At 39.4% G+C, this 19,974-nt stretch overlaps 1 protein-coding gene across 1 annotated transcript in view; it reads right to left on the bottom strand.

The window, feature by feature from the left end:
• Positions 1-19,974, bottom strand: part of Ift57 (intraflagellar transport 57) — a 58,169-nt gene that overhangs the window by 8,948 nt on the left and 29,247 nt on the right. The gene's annotated exons all lie outside the window — the stretch shown is intronic.

The following is a 19,974-nucleotide window of genomic DNA, read 5'->3' as shown; positions in this document are numbered from 1 at the left end:
AACCAAGCAGAACTCAGCAAAACACTGTTGAGAGATAAACACAGGTAAATACACCCAGAAAAGTGGGAAGCGCCAAGAATAGTCCACAGACTTGAGAATGGTAGTTACCATGGACGGGGAAGGAAAGGATACAGAAGAACACACAGGTAACTTGAGGGTGCTCAATACTCAAGTCAGGAAATGGGATGGTTTTATTTTTGAAATCTGAAAATCTGTATTTTCAGCACATATACATTAATATGTATTAAATGATAAGTTCATGTCCTTTTAATGATTAGCAAAAATGTATGCTTACTAGCATACAGAAAATAGAAAACACAGTCCCCAAAGACTAGGTATTTAAATTATTAAAAGTTAGTATTATATATGTTTAAGTATATATATTATGGTTGTGCTTGTGTGTCTTTACATTAACATATAGGTTTGATACAGAATAATTTAAGTTTCATTTTTATTCTTTAAAATTTCTAAGCTTTCTAGAGAATTTTTATCACATTAATTATCAGAGGAAAAAGAGAGGGAAAAAATTTTCATAGTTGCCCAAGCAGTTCCTGCGAAGGTTTTAACATAGTTATAATGGGAAGTAAGTGTGATTCTAACTGTGCCATTTTAAAAACATGAATATAAAGGAGGGAAGGCATACATCTGAGAACCAACAACTGAGATAGCTGAAAGCTTTACAAAGGTTTGTGTGGTGAGAATGGAGAAGTGATGGGTTTTAATGATACGTAAGGACGTGAAGCCTACCTGGAGTCTAGAAATAAGTAACATTAAAAGGAACTATTCAACAGGGCTAGCAATTCAGACATTGGTGGAGAATGCATTAAGTTAGAGCCACTTTAATGTAACTTTACATATTTGAAACACAAAGGTTTGCAGAGATAAGTAGACACTGTCTTCTGAACCATTTCTCTCTTCTCTACACAGTTTAGTGAGACTTTCTGGCTGCTAATTGGAGGAATGGACTTCCCTGCTCCACTGATGGTCTTGGCTGTGTGACTCTTTTTCAGTAGAGCGACAGACTGTATAGAAGTTGGGAGAGGTATCCACCTAAGAGTGCCCTTGTCCTATCTTTCAGCCAAGATAAGGAGGCTGTCTTACTCTGATGTCTTTCAGCCTGAGCTTGGGACTGAGAAATTCTCACTAGAATTAAGGAGTAGCTGACCACACATCAGCAAATGTTATCTGGAGCCAGGATGATTGATATTGTTACGGTAAGCCACTATGGTTTGGAGATGTTTGTTGCAGAGGAGACAACTACACACACACTTTACAGTGAGAAACACTAGGAGTCAGGTAGGCTACAGGAACTTTTCAGTGTTCTGCCTGGATAACGTACTTCCAAACCTGTGGATTTTCATACGTCATATATGATTTTCTTTGTGACCAAACAGACTGCCATGGAGTTTATAAGGTTGAATTATGGCCTCTTTCTGTTATGTATCCAGTGAGCACTGTGTGCTACTGGAGTCTACTGACCTCCTAGCCTATGTGCTCTGAGTCTACTGGCCATCTAGCCTATGTGCTCTGAGTCTACTGGCCATCTAGCCTACATGCTCTGAGTCTACTGGCCACCTAGCCTACATGCTCTGAGTCTACTGGCCACCTAGCCCACATGCTCTGAGTCTACTGGTCACCTAGCCTCTGTGCTCTGAGTCTACTGGCCACCTAGCCTCTGTGCTCTGAGTCATGGTTTAGTGTTCTTTAACCATTTATCCTGTCTGCTGAAGATTTCACTTCATTTCACAGACTTTCTCTCTCAATGGAATGGAGAGCAGTAAGGATCCAGCACACCACTTCCTTCAACTTGCTTCTATGTGCAATGTTTATGATTGAACCCTGGGCATTGAGCATGCTGAGGACTAACCATTCATCTAGAGTCCCAGTTCCTTAGGCTTGTTATCTTTCAAAATTATTTCATACAAAATCTCCTATAATTCTATCACTCATGAGGATCAATAACAAAAGTATTCTTAGCATTTTCTTTCTCTTCACTCTGAGTTCTTTGGCACTAAATTATATTCTGAATCTCCTCCTTCCAGAAGTGGAGAATTGTGAAGAAGTATGTCTAGCTGGTGATTTACAGAACAACATACAATCAAAATGGGTGCGAGCTGGCTGCAGCTATTAGGTGGCTGTGAGTATACAAGGTTCTTATCACCTGACTGGTCTCTTTTGCATAGGCAGATTCAGTATAGTGTCTTTTTCTTTTCTGGGAGGGTGGGTAGGTGGTAGTTCCAACTCAATGACTAAAAGCTTCTCTTTGAAACTATGGGGCAAGGGACTCAAGGATTAAACCACTGAGTTAGTGTTCCTTGTATGTCTGTTGTATAAGATGTATTAACATGTAACTCGTAAAATGTTGTAGAATATTATTTTAAGGTATGTTACTATTTTTATATTGCATTTGTTTAACTCTGTGGAGCTGTGTTACTATGCCTGTCTATAACACCTGATGGTCTAAGAAAGAGCTGAATGGCCAATAGTGAGGCAGGATAAAGGATAGGTGGGGCTGGCAGGCAGACAGAATTAATAGAAGGAGAAATCCGGAGAGAAAGGACATAGCCAGAGAAGGAGGAGGACTCCAGGGGCCAGCCACCCAGCTACACAGCCAGCCACAGAGTAAGAGTAAGATTCACAAAAGTAAGAAAACGGGAAAAGCCCAGAGACAAAAGGTAGATGGGATAATTTAAATTAAGGAAAACAAGTCAAGCTATGGCCAGACATTTATAAGTAAGAAAAGCCTCTGTGTACTTATTTGGGAGCTGGGTGGCAGGCCCCACAAAAGAGTAGAAAAAAACAAACAACAGTAAAATGTCTGACTCTCCCTTCCATGTTAAATCAAGCTGGAGCTTCTGTGCTCATAGGCAGACACAGCGTTCAAGTCTGTGACACAAAAGCCAAAGCAAGAGCCTTCTGTGTGCTGGGGTGTATTCTAGGCACCACACGGTAGAACCTACTAGTTCTTAGGGGCTACCGGAAGCATTTGCTTCTCCCCTCAGAGCAGAAACAGGCCCGAAGCTCTGCTGTATCTTGGATCACTACTACACAAGGACAACAATGCCACCTCTGTTCTGCCATGGGCCTCCTTTTCTCTTCTGTTTTCACTGTCTCTACCCCGGATCCACTGCTGATAATTACTAGTGAAATCTCAATTCAATGAGGCTTTGCAGTTGCAGTTTAATAAATATAAGAAGTGTGTCTTAGGGCTCCTATAGGTTCTATTTTAGACAGTTATCTCATTTTTCCCATTCAATTTCAATTTCTCTAGAAGTTTTCATGGTTACTGTAGTGTATAAAGGAAGAAATCCTGTACTCCAGCTCACAGGCTGGGAAACAAGCTGAGGCTGTTTGATTTTCACAGTTTATCATTAATTGAAAAGGAAACCAAATGTCCTTTTCTGTCACAGGTTTTCCTTTATAAAGCAGTCACTTTCATTTTCTTATCCTGTCCCCAGTTTCAAAAAGAAAAACAGAGGTTAAAATAATAACCCCTTATTCAAATATGCACACTGAATGAAATCATTTTCCTGTTGTTTGGCTAAAGTATAGACACTGGAGAATCTTACTGCTTCTAATCTGTTCCAGATCAACAAACTAGATAACCCTGCTAGGACTATCTCTAACACAAAATAAACAACTTACAAAGATGGATTATGGGACTTTCTTACAAATAAATGAGCTTCAGTAGATATGTACATGTGTGTATACATATACATAAATAAATAATACATGTACACACATATACATAAATATATAATACATATAGACATATGATAGACATACATGTACATATAATACACATTCACACATATGCATATCTACATACATATATAATACATATATACACACACATATATTCATACACACAAAATACATGGGTGCACACCACATGTATGCATTTTGGTGACTCAGAAGCCTTTCTGCTGTTGCCTTGCTCTAGTGTAGATTAGGATCTCAACAGTCACAAGGGTCCTAGAGTCTCTTTAAGTCTAATGAAGACAACCACAATGTTAACAAGCATTACATTTCATATATGTAAGCATTATGCTAAGAACTACTGGAATCTCAGGACATATATTTTGTCTAGAGAGTCTATTGAAATGCAGATATCAAGACTTAGCTACTTTTAAGTAGAAGCCTTGAGTCACACAGGTAAATCCATCATCAAGCTCAAAATGACACGGACTATCTAACATAAATTTTCCAATGAAAAATGCACTAAGATATAACTCAAATTTTAAGAGGACAGTTGGTAATCATGACTGTAATCTTATTTGTGGTAAAACTTGCATCTTCATAGCTTCTAAAGTCTCAAGCCCTGGGGCTTGATTTCTAGGAGGCATTAGGAGGGGGTAGAAACTTGAAGTGGGGCTAGTGAAAGATGTCTGGGTCACTATGTGCAGGCCCTTGAAAAGGGTAATGGGACCTCAGCCTCTTCTCTCTCCCATGTTCTGGCCATGAAGTGAGCTGTTTACCACACTTCTAAAACAAAAATAAAGTGTTATATGCTGCCACCCAGCAGTAACAGGGCCAGCAGAAACTCCCGGATCGTCATTCAAGTGAGCCTTTCTCTCGATCATGCTTCTGTTAGCATAAAGGCAAAGTTAACACCATTTTTAATATTTGAAAATTCATGAGTTAATCTATATATCAACTATCCTAAAATGAATTGAAAATGTTCACAGGATCAACAAATATAATTGAAAACATTCTCATTAGGAAATATCCAGACCCAGATGGCTTGAACAGTGAATTTCCCAAACAGTTAATTAAATAGGAAATAACAATTATGTACAAAGTCTACTGCAAAGTAGAAAAAGTAAGGGGTGGAAAGTGGGAGGAAGGACGGGAGGGGAAGGAGGAGGGAGGAGGATGAGAGGAGAGGAGAGGGAGAGAGAGAGAGAGAGAGAGAGAGAGAGAGAGAGAGAGAGAGAGAGAGAGAGAGAGCATGAGAGCCAATTTGTTTCACGAGGCTCATCTAGCATTACATTAAAAGTTGACAAGGGTACCGGAAGCCAAAACCAGCCAACCAGGCAACAACAAATTATAGATCAACACCTTCTGTACCTTTTATAAAAGAGTTATAAATATACTAAACAAAAAATTACCAAATCAAATGTAGGAATGAAAAAAAGATAAAAAAGATAATATGCTTTTTATGTATGCTCAAGTGGAGTTTGTATTTAAATTTATTTCAAAATACAAGATTGGTTTTATACTCAAAAATTGGTACTTAAAAGAAGGTGACATCAGCAAGTTAGGAGCTTGACATGCTTTCCTCAACACAAAATGGCCATAAATAAATAAATAAATAGATAAATAAGAAAGAAAGAAATCGATCTGCTAGTCTACAAGAATATGAGGAAGATTATTGAAGTTCAGTAGCAATGTGGCAGAGATGCGGCCTTAGAAAGAAAGGGACAGAGTCCGTATCAGTCACCATGTTTCCTACTCTAATTTAAACCCTGAACCAAGAGGGACTCCACACGGCAAAACTGGGTTAACAGCAGGCCAATATAATTTCCTACTAACACCGTGGACTCCTGGAACATTTGCTCCTTGAGAAACTTGCACTCATCCCTCAAGTTCTAGCAGAGTTTAGGGAGCAGCTGGGGACACAAGCTCCTTCAGCAGCCTGGAGAAAGAAAGAGTTTAGACCACGTGTCTTCTCAAGCTGCTCCACAGAGAACCATCCTGAGACGTTAGCACCTTTGATACTAGAAAGCGGCCAGAGGAAGAGCTAGACCCAGGTACCAGGCAGCAAATATATCTCCATTCACCCGATCACAGCTTTTGCAAAAGCTCCTCTGCAGCCCTTGAGAAACAGTGGGCACCCTCCCGCTTAGGCCACTAGTGTGGTCCAGACTATGGAGCCACCAAACACTTTGTTCCTGCTGCTGGGAACATTATCTGCCGAGGACCACCAGAATGGCTGGATCCTCCATTTAGCATGCATACATTAATATTATAGGTGCTCCATCTCTGCTCTTGAACCTACCGTATCATGCCTACCTGAACCTGTCTATCTCCCCTTTCCTCTGTGCATCCTTCACAAAGTGATGGTGATCCCAGCTTCACTGATGTGTACAATTCTGAGATCACTTGGCTGGACAGGCAATAGCACAGACTCCTGCAGCTGAGATCACTTAGATACTTGCAGGCATTGCCAACACTGATTACAGCTAAAGAATATTGACAGTGAGTGTTCTACTGCGTCCACCTGAGACACAAGTCAATGTACCATACACAATTGCTATCACAGGACATGCTGCCAAGAGAAAGCCTTTTGCTATAAAAGCCCTCATATGCGTTGACAGGGTCAACAGATCTGATGCACAAATAACATATGTACAGTATGAAAAAACAAGGTTAAATGATGCCTCCAAAGAAACACAAATTAACTTTCTAGCAATGGACCCTAAAGAAAACGGAATAGATGAGTTATTTGAAAAAAAAAAAATCTAAGTGATGTCTTTAAAGGAAGTTCAATGAAATATAAGAAATTTGGAAAGTTTAATAAAGCAAGAAAAAGAACTTTAATCTGAACAAGAAATTTAGCAAAAATAAAGAGATTACAATAAAATAAGGTATAATAGGCTGGGGAGATGGCTCAATGGGAAAGCACTTGCTATGCAAGCCTGAGGATCTGAGTCTGGATCCTTAGCCAATGCTGTGCACATAGGCACTGATCTGTAACTCCAGCGCTGGGGCTGCAGGTGCCTGAGTAGAGACAGGCAGATCACAGAGGCTCGCTGGCCAGCCAGATCAGCTGACGCAGCAAACTCCAGCTTCAGAGAAAGTCTCTGTCTCAAAGGTTGCATTCATGTATGATTGCATGTACATATTTATGTACACACACACTATTCACCATGATCAAATGAAATTTATCAAACCAGCAGATTGCTCAGAGGGTAGAGGTTCCTGTTGTGCAGGCCAAGTCTGGTGACCAAAGTTTGATTTCTGAAACTCACGTAAGTGTGCATGGTGAAAATCAACTCCATACAGTTGTCCTTTGACCTCCAAATGCATACGGTGGCAAGAAAGCTCTGGGTGATGTGGGTACACACATTAGCAGTGGTTGTCTAAATATAGCTGCACCAAATCAAGACAGTCAGCATCCTAGCATGAATGGGGGAGGACAAGGAAGCCTCTACCCCTAGCCAAGTAGGTACTGAGAGTTGATAGCTTCTAAAAAAAGGAGAGTCAGTTTTCATTAGGGTGTGGTCCATGGTAGGCTGATCATGCTTCAGCGATAGTCCCCACAACCATGTGCTGTATAACCCAGTACTCAAAGAGTTATTAAAAAATAAACAGGGCATGAAGTTGAAAGGGGCACGTGGTGGGGGAAATCCAGAAGTTGGAGCAATGCATAAAGAAAATGTACATAATTGCAACAGAATGCTTTGTAGCATTAACGGGAATGGGGCTTTGGCATCTGCAGTAATAGTGATGGAATAGAGGACATTATGTTAAGTGGAATAAGCCATTGCATTAGTCAGCTTCTCTTCAATTTGACAAATGACTCAAGAAAAATCAACTGAAGGGAGAAAGTGTTCTTTTGCCTCATGGTTTTCCTCACTGGTTGGCTGTTTTCACTGCTTTCAGACCTGTGGCAAGGTACAAGAGTCCATCGGGGACCTTTGAGCACACACACTGTGGAAGCCGAAACAACTGTTGTACAAACCTGTAGTGTGTGTTGAAGTTGACTTGTTTCAGGGGGTGTGGGAAGAATCACTAGTAATGTTTCTTTGGGAAGTTCCTCTTTTCTGACTATTCTTCTCATTGTAGAGAAACAGTCAACCATGCACACAGTGGCAAAGCATGGCCACTCAGAAGGAGCACAGCTATCCTCACACCTGCCTATAATCTAATTCAAACTGGAGACCCAGAGTTCTCAAGGTAATATCTTGTTAGTTAAACAATCACACCTCTAGCTGTGTGCAGAGATTATCCTTACTGACTACCACCTGCTACTAAAGAGCCTTTACATGTTAACTAAGAACTGTCATTCATGGCTATCCCATGCTGCACTTCTTTGATATGACTACACAGACCTTGTTGAGGGCTTACAGGCTTCAGAAAGCCATGCCCAGAGCAGAGATCTCACAAGGCCAACACTCACAGGTCAAGTTAGAAATCAGAGTTGATATCATGTGATACTGAGCAACTACTGTAGAGAACTGATGAATAAGCTTGCTGCCACACGTTCCAGTTGGGTTGCCTGCTGTGATAAACATCAACCAAAAGCAACTCAGGAAAGGAAAGGGTTCATTTCATCCTCCACTTCAAGGGTTCATCAGAAAGAGAAGTCAGGGCGGGAACCCACACAGGAACTGAAGCAGAAACCATGCAGGAAGGCTGCTTATTGAATTGTTCTCTCAGGCTTGTTGTGATCAGACAACCCAAGGACAGCCTTCCCAAGAGTGCCATTGCCCATAGTGAGCTGGGCCCTCCCAAATCCATCAACAACCACGGCAGTTCTCCGTAGAGCTGGCCACAGACCAATCTAATCGGGCCATCCCTTGACACTCTCTTCCCAGGTGACTTGGTTTTGTGTCAAGCCTCTAACAACAGTTCCACTCAAGCTTAAGAATTTGCTGATCAAAACTTAGATCTAAGACTGACATTCAACAAACAAAAAATAGTTGTCTTCTACATTTGTAAAGAAACAAGAAACATAAACCATTTCTTTGATATAAAGAGACAGGCAAAAATAATGAGATAAAAACCACAGGAATAAGCCGGGCGGTGGTGGCGCACGCCTTTAATCCCAGCACCCGGGAGGCAGAGGCAGGCGAATCTCTGTGAGTTCGAGGCCAGCCTGGGCTACCAAGTGAGTTCCAGGAAAGGCGCAAAGCTACACAGAGAACCCCTGTCTCGAAAAACCAAAAAAAAAAAAACCACAGGAATAAAATTTTGTTCCAACATTAAGAAATTTCAAATAAAACAGAGTGATAGTGAGAATGACTCTAACATGGCTGATTAGAAAAATGAGTCAAGCCAATAAAAACTACATTTTGTCGGGAGGTCCATGTGACAAATGGTTTCTGCTTCAATTCATATTTTATATTAAGCAATTCAAGGGAAACATTAAATCATACTTTACAATAATGAAATATTTAGGCAGTCTAGACATTTTAATTATAATCAATATATATTAATTCCCTGCTCTCAATCACAGGTGTCTATTTGAGGTCTGTGGGCAGTGAGGCATTGGGCTCTTACCTTCGCAGTATTAACAAAGCATGCAGTTTTCACTGCTTATTTCCTGGTAATCAGCATTCACTGCTGATGCTCTTTAGTTACAGCTAATGGTAATCACTAAGACACAAACATTCTTCAGCTTTAATTTGTGATACATGGGACCTTTACCTGATCCAGTTCAAACATTTCTCATACTCAAGGTAAACAGAAAGGAAGGCATCATCAGCCATGCTTAAACAAACAATATCCAGAGTGTTCAGCAAGAGGACCACAAAAGTAACTTAGGATCTTGTGTTGATTAGGGAGACTGGCTTTGTCTCCACTCCTTTGCTGTATTATTCAGGATAATTTTAAGCACAATAGACCTTTCCCATCACGTGGTATGTATCCATGATCCACATGCAACAAAGCAACAAAACCAAAATCCAACAGCTGACCTTGCAAATACAACTTTCAGTGCACAAAATCCTATTTTGTCTGAAAGAATACAACAGTCTCAAAGAATAGCCGCTTTGTGCAATCTCTTTTGAAGAATGCTTGCTATACAAGTCCATCAGCGAGTATTTTCCCTCGTTCTGAGATGATGTGGCAGTTGAGTAATCACGCAGGCTGTTCTAAAAATGTATGTGTGTCTAGTTAATTTAGGCAGTTTATTTTGATAGCGTTCACCTCTTTTTGATTATAGCAGGTGTTTCAAGGATAAATTTACTGAAAATTGTATTTTGTTTAAACAACAGCAGCATGTACATTTTATGGCCCTGCTATATTAAAAAGCATTTATTGTCTGGCAGCAATAGATACAATTACAAACATTTGTGACAGTAATTGAAGCTATTACTCCTGCATGGAGCCTCATGGAGATCAACTTATTGCCACCTGTATTTACATTTGTTGCTATAATTGTAAAAGCCGACTTTTAAAATTGGGTGTCTTATTTTTCTTTAAATTACGTGAATATTTTTAATAGAAGGTCTACCAGAAAATCTCTAAGAATTATAAATGCAGTTTCTCCATTATGCAAATAGCAGGCAGAATCCTGTTTTAATAATGATCATGTACATGGAATTCATTCCTGTATTCCAACCCACAGAATACATTATATCTCTTGGCTTGTGGATACAAGAATTCTATTAATATTTTCTACCCCAAAACTAGAGAATAAGTCTTAAGAAATGTTCCCATTCCAAAACTATAACAATACATAAATATTTAGAAAAGTTAACTTTTGCTAACACCTTCTCATGCTGTATCCAAATCAGTTATAGGCACAAGGCCAAGAAAACTAGTCTCTCTATTGCTTTGGAATGAGAGAAATTTCAGTTGCTCCCAGGTACAGATTTGTCTGCAATAATAAAAAGAAGGAGCCTGCCCCGGTAACTTTCTGCAGGACTTGGCTTCCAATTTGAAGAGACTGAGATCTAATGCAGTAATTCCGTGGTCCCTCCAGGTTCATTTAAATGGAATTCCACCTGCTGATTAATGAAGGGCCTCTTCTGCCTCTTAGGTTTTAGCACTCATGGTGACTGAGGAGCCCAAAGGCTCAAAACTATTGCAGTGATTTTATCCTAAGCACAATGACTCTTCCCAAAAGGTCTCCCGCTGTAAGTCACCTAAGGCAACACCTGAGCCCTTTATTTACTTTAAAACAAAATCCAATTGTGTGGAGTTGAAATTTAAAGTTTAAGATTCTTTTGACGACAGTTCAGGAAAGTCAGATGCTGCAGGACAGGAAGGTTGGTAAAAACAGTTCAGTGACTCAGAGCTTTAAAATAATTAGAAATATATGTTGTAATACTTTCAAAGCTTTCAAAAATAATCACTTCATCTAAATTCCTTGTAATGAATCTGAAGATTTACATAATTACTTGAGACACTTTGGCAAAAGGAAGGAGGTACCTACCCAACTATCTCTTAGAAAAACAAAGCAGGAAACATTTAATTATAATTTGGAAAAAAATCTATTTAAGACATTAATCAAATTTTTAATTACTATATCCATGGGGCATTGAAGCATATTAGAACATTTGTTCATTCCATTAAATAACTAATATTAAATCATCATAATGTACAATCTTTTAGAAATAAGCACTGCATAAATGAAAAGTGCCTATGTTAAAATTTAGCTGAAAACTGATTTCACACTTCCTGTTTTTCCTTATTTTTAAGGAATAAAAGTATTTGAGGAATAAATATTTGTAGGATTCACTTGGCTTTTACTGTGGTAAAACAAACAAAACACCATTAATTTGAAATAAAAAGGAATTTCTGTGATAGAGACTAATAGGATTGATGATTTTCAAAATATACAAATAGACCGCGACAACACCAAGACACACACCAAAGCAGAATTTGAATCCACCATGTGCAGCATCTGGTCCAAGAAGCCGAACCATGGGCTCTGTAGTAATTAGCCCCACACTGACCTTGGTCAATCACTTCCAACTTGGGACCAGCCTGTAGACAAAGCCATGTCCTCCCTGTGATGATGAGTTTCACTTGTCAACTAGACAAGGTATGGAATCATCTGGGAGATGGTCATCTGGGTAAACATGTGGGTGACTGTACTGATCACGTCAATGGAGGGGAGAAGACAAGCTCACAGTGAGCTGCACCACTCCCTAGCTGAGATCCTCAACTGTGTAAGGGAAAAAAGGGACGTGAGCGGCAGCCTTCATTCATTCATTCTTCTCTGCTTCTTGGCTGTCAATGAAATGTGGCCAGCGCAACTTCAGTTCTTGCTGCTTTGGCTCTTCCCATGTTGTACTGTACTCTTGACTAAGAGCCAAAGTGAATCCTTTCTTCCCTAAGTTGCTTTCTTCAGGGTATTTTACCACAGCAACAGGGAACTTTTACTAAGACACTGCCCTGGGTGGGGACCCGTTCCCACCTTTTCCCCCCAGGGTACTCTTGGGGAGTGAGGAATAAGAGATTTAGATAGAAATATAGAGGGGAAAGAGACAGATAGAAACACAGGATAGCCTCGGGAGGGCCTGGATCCTTATCCATCAGCCCCTTCTGTCTTTTCTAAAGGGCTTTTTAAAGGAATGCCAAGGGGTGGAGCAAAAGACCTTCCCCAGCACAGCCCAAGTGAAGACCCTTCCAAATACCTGGTAACCATACACATAGTCAATCCATCCCCTTATGCAGCCCTGCTGGGTAAAGCAAGCTCAGGTCTCACTAGGAAGCCTCTGTGGGCTCCCATACTGCCCTACCCAACCAATTGCATAAAATGGTCTGCTTCTGATCTTACTTTACTGCAGATTTCCAGTCCTACCTAAACATAAATGAATCTTTCATTTATTCTCTAACAAAATCTTTTAAACTTCCCTACCAGCCTTTGAGGCTCTGTCAAACCCAAGTAAGAGATGGTGAATGAGCCCCTTGACATGGAGAGCTCTGAAGAAAAAAAAAAAAAAAAAAAAAAAAACACACACAACAACTCTGCTTGGTCCCATCTGAATAGTCTCCAAAGTCAAAGATTCATTTTAAGAAATCTCAAGACGATAAAATACTCTAGAGAATCAAAGTTATCAGTAACACAGAAGGTGAAAATCTAAACAAACATTCACCCGCATCTCAGAAATACTGGGCATGTAGAATTCTTTGGAATGTCTCAACACCTTGTCAACTGAGTCACTTAAAATAAAAAAAGAAGTTATTCTTTTGTAATGCAAAAAACATTTAAGTCATTTAGGAAAAGATTTCCTTTGATAATTATCTTGAAGTACCTTCACAGAAAAATTCTCAAGAAAATTAGCTTCAAACTAGAGACCGTTTTAAGTGTACATGCTGTAGCCTAAGACTGTTCTGACTGTACATGCTGAGGTCTAAGACTGTTCTGACTGTGCACGCTGCAGCCTAAGACTGTCTGACTGTACATGCTGCAGCCTAGACACTGTTCTGACTGTACATGCTGCAGCCTAGACACTGTTCTGACTGTACATACTGCAGCCTAAGACTGTTCTGACTGTACATGCTGCAGCCTAAGACTGTCTGACTGTACATGCTGCAGCCTAGACACTGTTCTGACTGTACATGCTGCAGCCTAGACACTGTTCTGACTGTACATGCTGCAGCCTAGACACTGTTCTGACTGTACATACTGCAGCCTAAGACTGTTCTGACTGTACATGCTGCAGCCTAAGACTGTCTGACTGTACATGCTGCAGCCTAGACACTGTTCTGACTGTACATGCTGCAGTAGAAGTTTTGGATATTCCAAATCTACTTTACATTTAATCTGCATCTGCCTCCTCTCTCCCATATCACTGTTCCTCTCAAAAGAGTCATCTGGACAACCCATGCCTTTCTAGGGGTCTGCACTCAGTCCTTGTGGTCCTTGTGCCTGCCCATAGGCTAGCCACCCTCGCTGCTGTAGAACGCTGCTGTGCTCTTTCCCTACCCAGATCCCAACTCCGGTTTGATTCCAACCTGCTGAGCTGGGACAAGCTAGCTCTCCTGCCTGGAAATCAGGTGAGTACTGACGGTACAGTGCTAGGACTGTCAACAGCCAGTAATGTTACCATCCCTATTTATTAACAATGTCTGGAAATCCATATAATGCAATGTTATATTTCTAAAAAATAGCACAATATCAGTTATATGAATAAAATGTACAGAAATAATGGTCAGCATGTAGTGGTACTTTGACATTATCCTATGTGCTTTATGTATGTTCACTCATTTGGTTTTTTGTAACTCCTTAAGGGAGGCATTATAATAAATTTCATTTTGCAGATGGAGAAATTAAGGCAGAGGGTGTTGGAGTCGCCCACCACTGTAATCTGTAGTCATGTGACCTGGGTTGAGAACTTCTGCTCTTAGTCATATGATACATTGTCTCTTCTCGAACAGTTAAAAGCCTGCCTTGTCATTCAGACACTGTTTTCCTCGTTTATAAAAGCAAATTACTTTTCTGTTCACAGTTCCGCATTTGAGGTAAAAAGATATTTGCATTTCTGAGTGGTAGAAAGGGCTAAGTTAGCTAATGCACATGCAGTGCTAGGATCAGCTCCTGGCATATAGTAAGTAGCAAATGTCAATTATCACAATGATATTTAATTATGTGCACAGTTATTGGGGAAAATGGAAAGACTTAGCAAAGGATAGTGACATGAACCATGTAAGAATATGGATATAATAATGTGGATGTTTATATATACTTCTTAAATGACAGAAGCTTTACTGCGCATACTTTGTAAACCTTCCTAAATACTGATTAGGTACTCAAAGTAAAAGAACATAATAATAATAATATTTATTAGATATCGACACATTCTGTCATAATTGCTTTTTTACTTTTTTATTGCTGTGACAAAATACCATGACCAACTCAACTTATAAAAGAAAGCATTTAATTTAAGGCTCACAGTTCCAAATGGTTAGAGTGCATAACCATTATGGTGAGGAGCTTGGCAGCCGGCAGGCATCCATGATACTAGAGAAGTAGCTGAGAGCTTACACAAACATAAGGCAAAGAGAGAGAGAGAGATAACTGGGAATTGTGTGGGCTTTTGAAACCTCCAAACCCCAGTGGCACACCTCCTTCAACCAGACCACACCTCCTAATCCTTCCCACGCAGTTCCACCAACTGGTGACCATGCATTCTAAAATATGAGCATATGGGGGCCATTCTCATCAACTACATTCCACTCCCTGGTACCCATGGGCTTGTGGCCATAACATAATGCAAAATGAATTTAATTCAACTTCCAAAGTCTCCATAGTCTTTCAGTCTTAACACAGTTTAAAATCCCAAATTTCAAAGTCCCTTCTGAGATTCAGGGTAATTTCTTAATTGAAAGCTCTGTAAAATCAAAAAGTAAAATACATACTTCTAACACACAGTGTCACAGACTATACATTACCATTCCAAAAGGGAAGAGTTTGGGCCTAGAGAGCACACACTGGACTAAAGCAAGACAGACAGAAGTCCCTCAAGGCAAGCCCCAAATCCTGCAGCTCTATTTCCATGTCAAAGGATTTAGATTGCTCTGCTATTCCAGCTTTGTTGACTACAACACACTACCTTCTCTGTCTGTCTGTCTGTCAGGCTGGTCCCATTTCATGTTTGCATCTCTGTTTGGCAGATATCCCACGGCTCTGGCATCTCCAACATCTGGGGGTCTCCAACACAATCTAGCCTTCACTTTAACAGCTTTCTACAATGGTCTCTGGGCCTCCCCTGGCACATGCCTGGCCTGTGCAGTTTTCCTTAACTTTGAAGGAGGACTGCACAACAGCTTTACTCCTGTGTCCTTCATGACTCTAAAGCCAGAACCATGTGATTGAAGCTGCCAAGTTCTGCTGCCTGCTGGGGATGGAAACTGGCCTGCTCCTTGAATCACATTTGCATGAACTTGGTTTGTTGCTGTTCTATTAGGAGTAGATAACTCCTTAGGTGTTTTGTTTTTAGAAGTTGCAAGATTAGCTGGGCGGAGTCTCACCCTAAGGGTGTCAACTCCCTTTATTTCATTTCTCCCAATGTCTTTCAGCACAAGTCATGATTCCAATATTAAATTTCCTGGTGTTCTTGTTCTCCTCAAAATGTACATTTTGTATTTCTTTTTGCCCAGTTGACTCTTTTTCATTGTATATCTGCACATGAGTATTACTAATAACCACATAACAGAGTCAATGTAAGGCTGTCTTGAAATTTTTTCTGCCAACGAAATTAGTCCCACACTCTTCAATTTAGCTTCAGGTAGATTCCTAAGACCACCTTCTTTGCCAAACTATAACAAGAATGGTTCCTAGCCTAGTCACCAATATTATTTCCCTTGAAACCTCTTGAGCTGGGCCTCTATAGTTCACACTGCTCTCTGCGCTCTTGTCTTCCAGTTCCTACTAGGATGTCCACTAAGCTCTGCAGACAGCCTTCCACTGCTTTCCTAGTCCAAAGTCTCAACATCTTCCACATGTCTCTAAAAAACAGCATGGTCAGGCTGTCCCAGCAAGAGCCCATTCTCTGGTAACAATTTCTGTCTTAGTTACTTTTCTATTGCTCTGCTAAGATACCATGACCAACTTATATAAGTCTAGAAGAGGTAGTTACTGCCCAAAATGAGCTGGACATTCCTATCAATCATTAATCAAAAAAAAAAATACAGACTTGCTTGGCCAATCTTATGAAATAATTTTTCCAAGATATATCTAGGTTGGTGTCAGGTAGACAAAAATCAACTAGAAAAATGAATAAACTTTGGATCTAATTTATCGCACACTCCCAGCCTCTTCCTCTTTGTAACATTACTTGCATATTACTTTCATAATTAAAAACAAAACTGAATTTAAACTATCGCTGTATATTCATTATATACAGTGATGGGTTTCACAAAGACATTTTCATCAGAATACATCCTGTTCTCTGACCATCTCAACCTCTCCTCCATATCATCATCTGTCTTGACTGTCCTCCTCTTCTGTTAATTTCCTCCCTTCCCTCAAACAATGTCTCTGCAATTATCATATATATATATATATATATATATATATATATATATATATATATGAAATAGTTGTGTGTGTGTGTGTGTGTGTGTGTGTGTGTGTGTGTGTGTGTGTGTGTATGTGTGTATGTGGCATGCATGCCCATCATACCACATCCAAAGCAACTTGGGAGGAAAGGGTTTATTTGGCTTATACTTCCACAGCACTGTTCATTATCAAAGGAAGTTAGGACAGGAACTCAAAGAGGGCAGGAACCTGGAAGAAGGAGTTGATGTAGAAGCCATGGAGGAGGGCTGCTTACTGGGGTGATTGGGGTGCTGCTTTCTGGCTTGTTCCTCATGACTTGCTCAACCTGTCTTCTTATAGAACGAACCCACGACCATCAGCCCGGGGTGGTGGTGGTGGTGGTGGTGGTGGCCCCATCCACAATGGGCTGGACCCTTTCCCATCAATCATTAAGAAAATGCCCTACAGGCTTACCTACAGCCTGATAGTATGGAAGCAGTTTCTCAATTGAGGTTCTCTCCTCTCAAATGACTCTAGCTTGTGTCAAGTTGATATAAAACTAGCCAGCATAACACAGTTTTATGTATCTATACTATATCATGAAATATTCATCTGAGTTGTTATTTTCTATTTGCTAATGACACAATTTATTTGTTTATTGCTGAATAAAACTCTGTTATGCATATATATATTTTCTTGGCTCATTCATTTGTTGAAGCACACCTTGGCTGCGTCTATAACCTGTATAAGTGAAAAGCCCTGTGATGCACATGAATGTGTAAGTGTCTCTGAGGTATGTTGATCTAGTGTCCTTCAGGTATATGCCCAGGAGCTGTATTGTTGGGTCATATGATATTATTCTTCATAGGTTTTTTTTTTTTTTTTTTTTTTGAGGAAACTTCATGCTGAGTTCCATAACGTTTCATCGGTTTATATTTCCATCAGCAGTGAATAAGGGTCCCTACCAGGCCCCAGTCTTGCTAGTGTTTGTTATTGTTTTCCTAATGATAGCCATTCTCACTGGGATGAGATAGAATCTTAATGTAGTTTTAATTGCATTTCTCTGATAGCTGAGACTGTTGTGGGTTTTTTTTTTTTTTTTCTTTTTTTCTTTTGCATGCTTATTGGCCATTTGTACTTCTCTGGAGAACTGTTTGTCTTATTAGCCTATTTGTTGATTGGTGCTTTCTTTGGCAAATTTTTGAGTTCTTTACAGATGTTAGATAATAATTCTGTGTTCAAAATATTTTGTTTTCCAATCCTATAGGTTGGATAGTTTTTCCTGGCAGTTTCTTTTTTTCTGATCTATAGGTTGTTTCCTCATTTGATTGTTTTTCCTTTGCTGTCCTGAAGCTTTTTAATTGAATTCAGATTAGCATGCAACCAGACCTTTGTCTTCAGTCAAGTACACATTATTTGTATTTTTGGCACGTATTCTTTTTCCTAATTCTATTTTGTTTCTGCTAATATTAAAATTAGTTTCTATTCTTTGGAAACAGGCAACAGTAGCAAGTAGTACGACATAAAAGATACAAACTACTTTAGCAAAAAAACCCAACCAACCCCCAACCCCCCCCCCAAAAAAAACCCAAAACAAAACAAAACCCAACTGCACCATTATGGAAAGGATTCAAAGAAAAGTATTAGCATATGATGGAAGGAATCTATTTTTACAAATGTAATATGTAAAAAAACATATTCCCAAACTAAAAGATTCCTTTCTTTTTTTTTTTAATTCTCTGCAAGAAAGCATAGAAGTAAAAACTTAGCTTTAGAGGAAAAGTGGAAAACCTTTTATCCTGTGGCAGACAAATATGAAACTTATTTACTACTAATGTAAGGTCATTTAAAATAAATTTATAATGAGTTTAAATAATGAGACCCTTTATTATGTGCCTCCCAGAATCTCTAAGCTATTCAAATATTAATACGTGATAACCAGTAAAACACATTGGCTCTCCAAATATTTAATTTCTTTTTCCCCCCTCAAATATGAAATGAAATAAAAATGGTTCTAAATGTCCCAAGTAGCCTGTGCTGAATGAAAGGTTATAGGCCAAATAAAGGCTGTGATTTGGATAGGGTCAAGAGTCAAGGACAAGGTCAAGGCAAAGTAGGCTGTGCCCCTCAGCTGCAGCCTCCGTCAAAGGCAGGGCATCTGAGAAGAAGACTCACATGTATCTCCATTACTTTTTATTCTTTTTTTAATTTTTGAGAAATGATAATCCATTTTCTATTCACTAGACCCTTAATGCTTTTAAATCATGGTATAATTTCATTTTTCTTAAGCTGAATAAATACTGACCCTAATGCTGTGCTTTTCCTTTGGTACATCTGAAGAGCTCAGAAAAAAAAGAGGTCGTGAAACACTGGCTATAAGGATCAAAGGACTCACCAAAGAATTCTGACAAAGCAATCAAGTATCAGTGCCTTCGGTCAGTATGTTTTAGCCATAAGAACCAAAATTCAAACCAATATCCTCATATCTTAAAAAATCCCAAGAAATCAAAACGTCTGCTCTTGGGGATGTTGCTCACATAACTGACTGTATAAATAATTGGGCACAGTCAATCCTCTGGAGACTAAGGTGGTAGCATGTGGTGGGAGGCAGTGTCCAATTTTAAATTAGTTAATTATTTCCCAAATCCAAGGGACACTGACTCTTCACAAATCCAGGATTCTGAGTTGGTCCACTCTAGAACCTGAACTGTACCTACTTCTGCAAGATAATATAGTGTTAGTGGCTCTGGTTACACCCTGTCTTTCTTGGTTACTTCTAGTGTGTAGAAATCAGTGACTGTAGTTAAAACACACACACAAAACCCATTAGGTTCTAAATGAGATGTCTGACTCTAAGAGTATTCTTAGAATGAAATAAACAAGTTAAATTTGCTTTCTTCTGTGATTAAACTGATCCCAACTACATAGTTATTTTAACATGTTATTATATCTAGAATCACAATAGTAACTTTTTAATTTCATAGAGAATTTGTTCTGACAAAATCAAAGAAATAGAAATCGCATTTATTTTGCCAAAAAAAAAAAAAAGGAAACACATTACTTCTTTTTGAAAGGTTTGATTTCTAGCTGAGATCTAATCAGTGAAGAAATTCTTATTACTAGATAATTTACACATGACATACAAACAAAGCATTCACCTTCAGTATGGTAGAATGCCAGCTGTTCTCCACAATGACTGGGTAAGCAGAGTGACCAGGCTGCAGGATTCTTCCACTGATCCTGACAGACTTGTCTCTCACTGTCTAATAACTCTTGTAGCCTCACCCTGTTCTCGGATGTTGCAGGAGTCT

Source organism: Peromyscus maniculatus, chromosome 12 (assembly GCF_049852395.1).
Source record: "Peromyscus maniculatus bairdii isolate BWxNUB_F1_BW_parent chromosome 12, HU_Pman_BW_mat_3.1, whole genome shotgun sequence".
NCBI classification, from domain to species: Eukaryota; Metazoa; Chordata; class Mammalia; order Rodentia; family Cricetidae; genus Peromyscus; species Peromyscus maniculatus.
This window is presented reverse-complemented; position numbering and strand designations above follow the sequence as displayed.